Here is a 13,410-nt window from a genome sequence, read left to right as displayed (position 1 = left end):
CTTACCAAACATTCTGCAAATTTTAGTAGGCTCTTGAAAAACACAGAACGCAAAAGATTTCAAAAGATGAGAAATAATGCACCCTTTTAAACACTTGATGGGTGTGGCTGTGGACAGTTGCCCTCACCAAAATGCCAGCCTGCCATAAAGTTACAGATGAAATGCCAGGCATGAAACAGAGAACCAAATGGTGAGGCAACAGCCTCTGCAGGACTCTAGTGAAGGGGGAGGAACCCTGGAAGCAAATGCTTGCCGACTTCACTGGGTCACCATGAAAATACAGTAAGACAATTAAAGTATGTAATAAAATATAAAGCATGTAATAAATGCTCAGGTAATCCTCCCACCTATCGTAAATTCTAACATTTGCTAAAAAGGGAACAACTCAGTACATGATTAAATGGAGGAGCACTTTGGCTAACAGAGTAGCTCTGAACCTTAGTTACACATTAAAATCATCTGGGAGCTCTAAAAATATCCGGATGTACCTCAGAATGATAAATCAGCATCTCTGAGGAATGGGCCCAGGCATCAGTATCTTTCACACAAACAAGCAGAGGTGGATCCTTTACCTTCTCCTAAAAAACTGTCACAAGGGACAGGTCACTTGGAAGGCAGTTTAAGAGACAGCAGAGGAGAAATCTGGTGACACATGTAACACTGTGATTAATCTATTACTTGAGATGTTTTATATGTTGAAAGTCTGGAATTCTGAATATTTTATTAGGTAAGAGATCCAGTTCTCCAATGTCACGGCCTCTATAATTTGAATAATAATAATAAACAATTCACTTATGATACCCAACAAAAGACTGCAAGGATATGCTGGGGCACTGAGCCCAATTAGGGTTTAATAAGACAGGGTTTATGGGTGAAGCAATCTAGTTTCCAATCTTTCTTCTTAAAAATCTACAAATTTTTAGATGTAGATGTGTCAAGGAAAGATTGTTAAAGCTTGGGAGAGATAGAGCTCAGTGTTCACCTGCTTACGAATGCAAGTTAAATAAATGTCTCCACCCAGGAATTTCCCATTACTAACAGCTAATCACCATTACAAGGGCATACAGGCCTTTAGAATTCCTCTCTAATCCAGTCCTGTAAAACTTCACTTAAGATGATGATGGAAACCAAGATTCGGGCCTCCAGCCAAACAATCTATATTACATTAAATAAAGGACGTCACCACCCTTCTCGAGGTTGGGCCAGAAGTTATTTAAAAAAAAAAAAAGGCCGGGCACAGTGGTTCACGCCTGTAATCCCAGCACTTTGGAAGCCCGAGGCAGGTGGATCATTTGAGGTCAGGAGTTCAAGACCAGCCTGACCAACATGGTGAAACCCCGTCTCTACTAAAAAATATGAAAAAATTAGCCGGGCGTGGCAGCATAGTCCCAGCTACTCGGGAGGCTGGGGAGGCTGAAGCAGGAGAATCGCTTGAACTCGGGATGCGGAGGTTGCAGTGAGCCAAGATCGCACCACTGCACTCCGGCCTGGGCAACAGACTGAGACGCTGTCTCAAAAAAAGAAAAAATAAAATGAAGCCAGAGAGTTTGAGACTAGCCTAGGCAACACACTGAGACCCCGACTCTACTTAAAAAAAAAAAAAGATCAGCCAGGTGTGCTGACAGGGGCCCGTAGTCCCAGCTACTAGTGAGGCTGAGCCTGGGAGGTGGAGGTCGCTGTGAGGCTACTGGGGAGCTTGAGCCCAGGAGATAGAGGTTGCAGTGAGCTATGATTGCCACTGCACTCCAGCCTGGGCAACAGAGTGAGACCCTGTCTTAAAATATATAAAAATATAAATAAATAAAATTCTTAAAGATGGTATTTAACCAGAGTCAGGAGTTTTCATAACATATTAACATACAAGGAACACTGGATTAGAAAATGCTCATTCAGCTATTTCCCTTGTACAGTGGGTCTAACTTGTGCTTCATTCACTTACACAACAGTTTCTGAACATCTATATTGTGCAAGGCTTTTTCTCAAGGAATTTTTGGAGGATATAATTTTAAAGCAATTTCATAAGATATCTATAAGGCTCAGTGACATTACGTAGCAACAGTGGGAGAGAAAAAATTTCAAGTGGTGACATCTAGAAGTCAACAGGAGGAGGTGAGAAGGTGGTCAGTCTCACCTGTGTATTTATTCTGGACGTTCTCCTACCCCAACTCCTTAGGGTGCTACACAATCTCTTTGTATTCACAAATAACCTGTGGTCAAGAGGTTTGGAGGGCGCGGGGACACCGCCAGCCAGCAAACTTCTACTAATTCTGGAGGCAACTTCCTGTCAGCTGGTCCCTGAAGGCTGGCTGCTTCCTGCCAGGAGGCCACTTAGCACAGATTCATCTTTCTTCAGGAGGCAGACAGTTTTTTTTTTTTTTTTTTTTGAGCCAGATTGCCCAGGCTGGAGTGCAGTGGTGCTGATCATGGCTCACTCTGATTGCCCAGGCTGGAGTGCAGTAGTGCTGCTCATGGCTCACTGCAGCCTCAACCTCCCAGGCTCAGGTGATCCCCCCAACTCAGCCTCCTGAGTAGCTGGGACTACATGTGCACACCATCACGCCTGGCTAATTTCTGTATTTTTAGTAGAGCTGGAGTTTCACCGTGTTGCCCAGGCTGGTCTCAAACTCCTGGACTCAAGCAATCCACTCACCTCAGTCTCCCAAAGTCCTGGGATTATGGGCGTGAGCCACCGCGCCTGGCCAGTTGCTGATTCTCACTGTGGCACTGATTTAGAGGGAAAGGCAGAGGGGAAGACAATTCATCTTCCCTTGGACCCCAGGTACACACAGTCCCCTGCCCCATACAAATACAAACATGAAGAGAAGAATAAAATAGGTACAGGCCTTGACAAGATTACACTGACATTATTTCCACCCAACAGTATCTCCCACAAAGCGTTAAGGTGGAAAAATAAGAAACTCTTATTAAAATTAGTCCATCTTATTGGAAGGCCCCGTAAGGTAGGTAAATGGCATAAATTCTCAGGAGTTGGTCAATCTATGATAGTTGTAGTCGGAATGAGCTGTCTGTCTAGACCCATGGTCCTCAAGCTTTTCAGCTGACAGCCCACTTCAGAGTGACAAACTACCAGGTCTATGTCTTCCTAACAACTATTTCTCTGTCTACATGTGTTCCACCACAAACCCTAGAGAGAAATAACTGTGAAAAAAATTCCGTAAAGTGAGATATAACATCCAGATTAAAATGTAAATACAAGAGCACTGAAAATATACGCACATGTAACAAACCTGCACATATACCCTGAATCTAAAATAAACTATTTAAGAAAAAAGGAAATGGACCCACAAAAACTTGTATAAGAATGTTCACAGCAGCTTTATAAACAGCCAAAAAAATTTATCAACTGATGAATGAACAAAATGCAGTATATCCCTACTATGGAATATTATTTAGCCATGAAAAGGAATTAACACTGATACCAGCTACAATATGGGAGAACCCCAAAAATGTTATGCTAAGGGAAAGAAACGAGATACAAAAGACCACATATTATATTACTCCATTTATATGAAATACCCAGAAAGGCCAGGTGCCGTGGCTCACACCTGTAATCCCAGCACTTTCAGAGGCCGAGGTGGGCAGATCACCTGAGGTTGGGAGTTAGTGACTAGCCTGACCATGGAGAAACCCCGTCTCTACTAAAAATACAAAATTACCCGGGCGTGGTGGCGCATGCCTGTAATCCCAGCTACTCAGGAGGCTGAGGCAGGAGAATCCCTTGAACCTGGGAGGTGGAGGTTGTGGTGAGCCGAGATCACGCCATTGCACTCCAGCCTGGGCAACAAGAGCGAAACTCTGTCTCAAAAAAAGAAAAAAGAAAGAAAAAAAAAGAGAAATACCCAGAAAGGGCAAATGCATAGGGACAGGAAGTAAATCAGTGGTTGCCAGAGGCTGGGAGGAGTGGGAAATGGGGTATGACCTAATGTGTACCGAGTTTGTTTTGGGGGTGATGAAAATGTCCTAGAATTAGATAGTAGTGATTACTACACAACTGTGAATATACTAAAAACCACTACATTGCACACTTTCCAAGACAAATTTTACGACTGAAATTACATCTCGACTTTTTTTAAATGGTAAATTTTGTGGTATATGAATTGTGTCTCAATAAACTGTCATTTTTAAAAAGGGCAGGCAGGCCAAGGCATGACTCCAGATGTAAAGAAACTAAAGACACATGACAAGTAAATGTAGAACACGATCCTTAGTTGGACCCTGTATGCAAGACCAAATATTTGTGTCCCCACTAAATTCTTAAATTAAAACCCTAAGTCCATTGTGATAGTATCTGAAGGTGGAGTCTTTAGAGGGTAATTAGGTCATGAGGTGGAGCCCTCATGAATGGGATTCATGCTATATAAAGAGGACTCCCAGAGAGCTTTCTTTCTTGGGTATACGATGAGAAATTGGTACTCTGCAACCCAGAAGAGGGCCCTCACCAGAACCAGATCATGCTGGCGCTCTGATCTCAGACTTTTAGCCTTCGGAACTATAAGAAGTCAATTTGTTATTTATAAGCCACCCAGTCTAAGGTTACTTGTTATAGCAACCCAAACTAAGACTGTACTAGACAGTACAATGCTATGAAGAATGTTGTTGTGTCAACTTACAGGACTGAAATACATGTGTGGGCTGGTTAGAAGTATTAAATCAATGTCAGGTTTACTGGGGTTGACAACTGTACTGTGGGTAGGAAACTGTCCTTGTTCTTCAGAGACCTGCTGATGTGCTTGAGGATAGTGGGCCATGATGTGTGCAACTTATGGTTCAGAAAAATATATCATATATAAATATGAAGAGACAGCAAGTAATAAAGCAAAGGGGGCAAACTGGTAATAGTAGATGCTGTTCTTTTATTCCTTCTGTAAATTTAAAATTATTTTCAAACAAAAAGATAAAAAAGTAAATAGAATACACATAATCTGAGATCTAGAAATTCTACTTCCAATAATTTGTCTTATGTAAATACCTGCCCAAGTATATTATGTGAAATATTTTTCCCTGTAACATGTTTATAACTGTAAAAAGAAACAACTTCAAAGTTAATGAGTGATAAATTGGCTAAATATATTATATCAATGTAGTATACCACATGGACATGTAAAAAGAAAGATGTCTATCTGATATAGAATGACTTCCAGAAATATATTCTTTTGTGAAGAGAAAAAAAGAATTGGTTTATCCCTAGAAACAAAAGCAATAAAAAACTCAAGAAGCCTAAGAATGTTTGGATTTGGTTAAGAAAGAAGCTAAGCCTGTTCTATTTATTTATGGGGCCAGTTATTTGTATTCGTAATACAAATAATTTTCTCCCTGACAGCATTGATAACACAAGCTTTACTAATGAAGAAGGAAACTAATACAATCTTGTATGCCACTTACTCCTATGGTTAACTTAAAGCATTTAAAAATAAATTTCGTAAAAACTCAAGTATAACATATATGCCAATAAGCATACACAAATCATGAATGCACAGCTCAAAGAATTTTCATAAGGTTAACACACTCATGTAATCACCATCCTGATCAAGAAATAGAAACCCACCTGTACTCCAGAAGTTGGCTTCATATGTCTTCCTATTACTAATCTCTCTCCCCAAAGGTAACCATGATCCTGACTTCTTATACCATGGCTGAGTTTTGCCTGTTTTTGAGCTCTTTCGTGTCTGAACTGTTTTGTACAAAATTATGTTCAGATCTATGTTGTTGTAAGTAGCAAGAGTTTTTCCATGTTCACTTCTACATAGTATCTCATTGAATATACAATAATGTATTTATCTATTCTTCCACTGATGGACATGTGGGTTGTTTCCCGCTTGGAGTTATTATGAATTGTGCTGCTATGAACATTCTTGTACATGTCTTCTGGTGAGCATAAGTACACATCTCTGTTGGGTATACACCTAGGAGTGGGTTTGCTAGGTTACAGGCATAAGTATATAACACTTTAGTATAACAGATACAACCCAACCAGTTTTCCACAGTTATTCCAATTTACAATTCCAGAATCCATACATGAGGGTTCTAGTTGCTCTACATCCATGCTGATACTGGTATTTTCAAGTTTTTGTTTGTTTCTCAATTTTAGCTACTCTGGTCAGTGTGTAGTAGTAATTCACTGTGGTTTCATTCGGCATTTTTTGATGACGAATATGGCTGAACACTGCTAGAAGCTTTTTTCTTTAACCTTTCGCATAGAGATCTACAATTAGCCGATAATTCATTTTTGTAAGTGATGGGAAGCAAGGACCAAAATTAGTTTTTTTTTTTCATACAGATAGGCAATTGACTTAGGATCATTTATCGAAAGATCTTTCTTTCCACATTGCTGTAAAGTGCCATTTTAATCATAAATTAGTATCTACATATGTGGGTCTGATTCAGGGCTCTATTCTGTTCCATTATCCATTAGTTTATTCCACACTGTATATTCAATAGTGTGAATCCTATAACTTTGTTCTTCCTTAATATTACCTTGACTATTGCCATTTGCACTGCCATATGAATTTTAGAATCCACTTACATAAACTTCTGTAAAAGTTTCAGGTATCTTTCTTAGATTTATTACCAGCATTTGATTTTTTTGATGCTATTATAAATAGCATCTAAACATTTCATTTTCTGATTATCACTGTTATATAGAAATATAGGTTTTGTATAATAACCTCGCATCCAGTAATCTTACTAAATTTATTTTTACTTTATTTTGAGATGGATTCTCGCTCTGTCACCCAGGCTGGAGTGCAGTGGCACGATCTCAGCTCACTGAAAACCTCCGCCTCCCAGGTTCAAGCGATTCTCGGCTTGATGCCTCAGCCTCCTGAGTAGCTAGGGCTACAGGCGCACACCACCACGCCCAGTTAATTTGTGTATTTTTTTTTTTTTCCAGTAAAGACAAGGTTTCACCATGTTTACCAGGCTAGTCTCAAACTCCTGACCTCAGGTGATCCGCCCGCCTCAGCCTCCCAAAGTGCTGGGATTACAGGTGTGAGCCAACACACCTGGCCACTACATTTATTTTTAAAGTATTCTTTTTTAACTTACATCAAGTAAAATTAATGCTTTTTGGTGCACAGTTCTATGAGTTTTGACCAAATGTACACTGTAATGTAACCATCACCACAATCAAGATGCAGAACATTTCCATCACTCCAAAAAATTCAAAAACAAATCCTGGTCAAATCTTAAGTTACCCTAATAACAGATAAGAGAGTACATGGATAAATAAAGTCTAACGATATCCTATAAACTACAATCTAGCCAAAACTATATGACAGCTTCAGTCTCATTTCCTGGCAAATCTTTCCCCACCAAATTCAAAGCAGGTAAGAGAAATGGTAACCAAATCACAGTTCTAGAGCCATAATATACCAATCTAATATTTAATATGTGGATTCTGAATATCTGAATGGAAAAAAAACTTTTTTTTTTTTTTTTTTTTTTTTGAGACGGAGTCTTGCTCGTCGCCCAGGCTGGAGTGCAGTGGCGCAGTCTCGGCTCACTGCAAGCTCTGCCTCCTGGGTTCACGCCATTCTCCTGCCTCAGCCTCTCCGAGTAGCTGGGACTACAGGCGCCCGCCACCACACCCGGCTAATTTTTTGTATTTTTAGTAGAGAGGAGGTTTCACCGTGGTCTTGATCTCCTGACCTCGTGATCCGCCCACCTCGGCCTCCCAAAGTGCTGGGATTACAAGCGTGAGCCACCGCGCCCGGCGAAAAAGAACTTGTTATAAATGATATTGATGTAATAACAGTAACATCATGTACTTTTAGAAACCCAAATGAAATTACACTATAAAAATAAGTTATATTTCCCATGCAAAATAAATGGATAATGAAAACATCTGAGAGTCATTTATATAACATTATAAATTTATGAAATGCTATCATTTGGGGGGGTAAATTCTACACCCTCTAGATAATGATTATGTTAATGAATTCTGGTCTACTAATGATCACCCATAGTTTAGTTTTATCTTTTTTACTTTACCTGTGTTTGGTGGTTGTGTTTTTTCACAATTAAATGACCAGCCTATGCTCAGTGGGATGGATGGTGATAAGTAGCCCCAAAGGGCCTAGATAATATTTTGCAATGAAACTGTCGTGCTACGAAATATATTTCAATCCTTGAGTTACTGTATAACCAAGGTTAAGAATGAATGAACAAGGGTGGCTCTGACCATTACGGCAACTTTCCACCATGCAGTTCTTTGAAGCTGCCTCAGTCCTTCCATTACCTCCGCTATTTACACACCCAGGTGTTTTTAGTATTTTGTAAGAAGGGACTGGTAATGTGCCATCAAGACCTGGCAATAGGCCAGAAAGCAATATAGATGTCACAGATGGTCAAGCACAAAGACAACACTAGATAGATACGCTGTGTTCTAGTGTAAGCACTACCAACATCTCATGCATTCTGAGTCACCCTACATATTGCTCACCCATTCCTATTTGGTTTACTGGATTTTGCTTGTTTACTTTATTCCTCCTATAGTATTGTCAGCATGAGAACATTTTAAGTCATGGCACCATATGGCAATAATATATAACTCCATAACTAAAATAAGCTCCCTAAAGACTGGCTATCTGTCGGATGCTATCTATAAGACACAAAAAATTAAAAACATCAAGTGCTTGAAACCTAAAAATAATTATCTTAGCAGTACCCTTAAACCTCAACCATAATCACATTATTTCTTACCTTTAATTACTAGCATGATATCATTGTCCATATGAAAGCCACGGACAACAAATAAATCAGTTAAGAAATATTTCTTTACACCTGGCATGAAAATATAGCTGTTCTTAACAGAAATAAAAATTCACTGAATTTGGACTGGTGTTTTTGTTTGCTCTATGTATTTAAAACAATAACAGGCCAGTGCAGTGGCTCATGCCTGTAATCCCAGCACTTTAGGACGCCAAGGCAGGTGGATCACCTGAGGTCAGGAGTTTGAGACCAGCCTGGCCAACATGCCAAAACCCCGTCTCTACCAAAAATACAAAAATTAGCTGGGCATGGTGGTGCCCATCTGTAATCCCAGCTACTCGGGAGGCTGAGGCAGGAGAATTGCTTGAACCCGGGCGGAGGTTGCAGTGAGCCGAGATAGCACCAATGCACTCTAGCCTGGGCGACAGAGTGAGACTAGGTCTCAAAACAAACAAAACAAACAAACAAAGAAAAGCAAAAAAAAAAAAACCACTGTCCAATGAACTTTTCACCTTCTACTTCCTTATGACTGTGAGCTGTGAGTAGGCTTAAAAAAAAAAAAAGAAAAAAGAAAAGAAAAACATAGTACTGTGTATCTCCAGGGTAAGTACAAGCTCTACCACTCTAGGACATATCCACCACAGGACTTGTGTACAGAAGCAGTTAAAAAAACAAACATTTAAGCCCAGGATTCTGAGGTGATACCATGCTATAAGCAGGTATAAGTAAGATCAAGTTAGAAAACCAAAGATCCAACAAAGCTTTGGTGGAGTGCTACCTTCTAGCTATTGGCTGGCAACAAAGATTTCTCAGTGTAGGAGTTAGATACTACTGAGATTCCAAGGAAATCTTAGACACAAGAGGTTAGTTGGTAAAAGGCAATGCTTGCAAAATTTACAATTTTAGAGCTGGAAGAAACCTTAGATATCACCTAGTCCGTCCCTCTGGTTTACAGGTAATGAGGAGAGGGAAGAAGAAGAGAATCAACCAGACCCCTCCAAATCCTCTTTGGAGTATGAAACCCTGACTAAGCAGTACTGGTAACAGCAGGAGAAGCAGAGATGACAGTTACTGTACTCCACTCACTCCATTTTTATATCCCTGAACTATATCACATCTAATCTGTGAGTTCTAAGTAGCTGATTCACATTAAAGAAAAAGGCATCCTACAACTCAACGAGAAAAAACTCAAATAATCCAATTTTAAAATGGGCAAAGGACTTGAATAAACATTTCTCCGAAAATGATATATAAATGGCCAACTATTTGAAAAGATGCTGAACATCACCAATCACCACAGAAATGTGAATCAAAACCACAATGAGATATCACATCACACCCATTAGGACAGCTAAAAACAACAAGTGTTGGCCGGGCACAGTGGCTCATGGCTGTAATCCCAGCACTTTGGGAGGCCGAGGCAGGCGACCTGAGGTCAGGAGTTTGAGACAAGCCTGGCCAACATGGTGAAACCCCATCTCTACTAAATATACAAAAATTAGCTGGGCCTGGTGGCACATGCCTGTAATCCCAGCTACTCAGGAAGCTGAGGAAAGAGAATAGCTTGAACCCGGGAAGCAGAGGTTGCAGTGAGCCGAGATCGAGCCACTGCCCTCCAACCTGGTGACAGAGTGAGACTGTCTCAAAAAAAAAAAAAAAAAAAAGAAAAAGAAAAAGAAAAAAAAAGAAATATTTTGCAATAGATCTCTTACTTTTTCTTGCTGTGTTCCTCCCAACCTTTTATAACCTAAAGGTGTCAAGAACTGCTCCAAGATACTATCTTCCTTCTCCCAAACCATTCTGCAGACGCGGCCAGCTAACACACTGCTCTTAGAGTAAGCAGGGCAGGTCTGCAATCGTGGAGAAAAGGGGAAATCATCAGGAGGGGATTTCAAGTGGGTTGTCCTCCACTTCTAATCATGATCATGACTTTATCCCTCAGCCTATAAAAAGCAGAGACTAGGGTGACGGACCCCAAGCTGAAAAACCCCTAGGGCAAAAAATGAGTCTTTTATCGTGTTTTGTTTAAACTGTGAATAGTAATCTATAAAGAGATGCTAAAAACAAGCATAAGCTCCTGACGACCAAGGCCAAATGCATCTTCACTGTATCCCTTCTAATGCCTCACTCATAGAAGTCACTAAGTAAAGACTTATTCATGCTGATGACAAGGACACTATTGGCTAAATAATATATTTGTTGCCCAGAAAAATGCCTATTAGATTTAAAAGCCAATGTGCTTATTTTAATGAGTGAATTAGGGTCATTTCTATAATAAAAATCTCTACTGATTTCACAATAACTTAAAACTTCAATAAAACTACTTTTTCCAAGCAAGTGGATACCATACTCCCTAACACTTGGTACCTGGAAACCCCCACCCACCCCCATTATAACTGTCTCTTTGAACTAACATCACATTAGCTACATATAATGAGACAGTCACTGGCAGCATCTAAAATCAAACAAGCCATTCATTTACCACAAAATTCACTTGAGTTTGTTTTTCAACTGGGATTGCTGTAGGTATTTTAATGAAATACCTGGGCATTTCCTCAGAACACTGTACTGAGAGTACTTTAATTACAGACAATACACACATATGTATATCTTTCCCTATTAAAATAAAAATACAATTAGGCCGGGCGTGGTGGCTCACGCCTGTAATCCCAGCACTTTGGGAGGCCGAGGCGGGCGGATCAGGAGGTCAGGAGATCGAGACCATCCTGGCTAACACAGTGAAACCCTGTCTCTACTAAAAATACGAAAAAAAAATTAGCCGGGCGTAGTGGCGGGCGCCTGTAGTCCCAGCTACTTGGGAGGCTGAGGCAGGAGAATGGTGTGAATCCGGGAGGCGGAGCTTGCAGTGAGCGGAGATCGTGCCACTGCACTCCAGCCTGGGTGACAAAGTGACACTCCGTCTCAAAAAAATAAAATAAAATAAAATAAAAATACAATTAGTCTTTCATTTTCAATGAAACACGAGTAACTGCCCAAAAGCCAAAACCTAATTTTAGCTTTAGCCTTCTTTACCATCAACATCATTATTAGAGAAATCATGAAGATGACTGAAAAAGTGGCACTGCTGTTTTCCCCTGTATAACTGAATAAACAATTCCTACTAACAGAAATGGAATACTGGTAAGTTGTTAAAAGGCAGACTATCTAATATAGTTATTTTAACCGTGTTTTGATAGAAATCCTTCAATTATATGTGCATCTCCATGACTCCTGTTGCACCCACTCCCGCACTTCCCTAGCCCCATTCTTCCAGGCCCAGCACACGAGGAGCCCAGCTGATCCTGCAGTCTTCCTCCGTGCCCTCCATGCTTAGCTCCACTCTCTGTCCACAGCCTCATTTTGCCTATAGCTATTTCCATAATCACTAATGCCTACTCCATTCACTCTTACCATTCTTCTTTCATTTATCTTCTGCCATCCCTTAGCTTTCCCAAAAGAAAAAAAAAAAGTCAACAGTCTCCCGAGTTGGATGAAACAAACGACTACCAAGAGCAGTCCGTTCTCCTTTCAAGTACGTTACCATCTCTCCCATTCTGTCATTCAAGAAAAAAAATGACTCAGTACCCCAGATTTTGAATAAAAATATAAGTATGAACATGAACAGGTATGTGTGCATATATGTGGCCACAGTGCTTTTTTAATAAAAAATAGGGAGAGCAAATTTTCACTTTTTTATGTTATAAAGTGCTCTCACTGACTCTTCCCTTCTGTCTACCCTTTATCCAACACGCTCTGATGTTATATGACCTTCCACCCATAATGGTCTCTGGCCACATGGCTCATCCTACACACTAGCATAGTTCCTTCTCCCTGACAAATTCATCAACTAAGATGGACATGTTACTTTATTGATTTAGATGCCTGTATCAGACCAGGCACAGTGGCACTTTGGGAGGCTGAGGCAGGTGGATCACCTGAGGTTAGGAGTTGAAGACCAGCCTGGCCAACATGGTGAAACCCTGTATCTACTAAAAATATAAAAATTAGCTAGGCATGATGAAGGGTGCCTGTAATCCCAGCTACTTGGGAGGCTGAGGTGGGAGAATAGCTTGAACCTGGGAGGCGGAGGCTGCAGTGAGCCAAGATCGCGCCATTGCACTTCAGCCTAGGTGACAGAGCAAGACTCCATGTCAAAAAAAAAAAAAAAATGTGTGTATCAGACTGCTCTAAAAGGATGTCAGCACATGGTACTAGTTTACACCAGCAGTTTTCAAAGTGTGATCCAGAGATGAGGAAGGAACCAAGGGATCTATAAAACTATTTTTGATAATATGAAGACGTTATCTGTCTTTTTCACTTTCATTCCCTCATGAGTGTACAACAGTGAGTCAAGGATGCACGGTATGTGGTGATGATGTATCTATCACTCTGACAGCTAATAAAACATGTACTTGTATATTCTTTACTGCCTATCATTTTTTAAAAACCCAGTTTCACCCATCATTCTCAGCAAAGTAACACAGGAACAGAAAACCAAATACCGCATGTTCTCACTCCTAAGTGGGAGGTGAACAATGAGAACACATGGACACTGGGAGGCGAACATCACACAGTGGGGTCTGTTGGGGGTTGGCAGGATAGATGAGGGATAGCATTAGGAGAAATATCTAATGTAGATGACGGGTTGATGGGTGCAGCAAACCACCATGGCATGTGTAT

The 13,410-nt window shown here is 40.4% G+C and overlaps 1 protein-coding gene across 6 annotated transcripts in view; it reads right to left on the bottom strand.

Moving 5' to 3' along the window:
- Positions 1-13,410, bottom strand: part of DUSP16 (dual specificity phosphatase 16) — an 88,962-nt gene that overhangs the window by 63,497 nt on the left and 12,055 nt on the right. The window contains exon 2 of one of the 6 annotated variants that reach the window (XM_063639650.1): positions 3,678-3,795. The exons of 3 other annotated variants lie outside the window; for them this stretch is intronic. The gene's annotated coding sequence lies outside the window, so the exon portion shown is untranslated. Of the gene's footprint in view, positions 1-3,677; positions 3,863-10,442; positions 11,096-13,410 lie in introns of those variants that run through there. 2 more of the 6 variants (XM_055280592.2, XM_055280593.2) reach the window with 2 other exon arrangements.

This window comes from Symphalangus syndactylus, chromosome 5, assembly GCF_028878055.3.
Source record: "Symphalangus syndactylus isolate Jambi chromosome 5, NHGRI_mSymSyn1-v2.1_pri, whole genome shotgun sequence".
In the NCBI taxonomy this organism is placed as follows: Eukaryota; Metazoa; Chordata; class Mammalia; order Primates; family Hylobatidae; genus Symphalangus; species Symphalangus syndactylus.
This window is presented reverse-complemented; position numbering and strand designations above follow the sequence as displayed.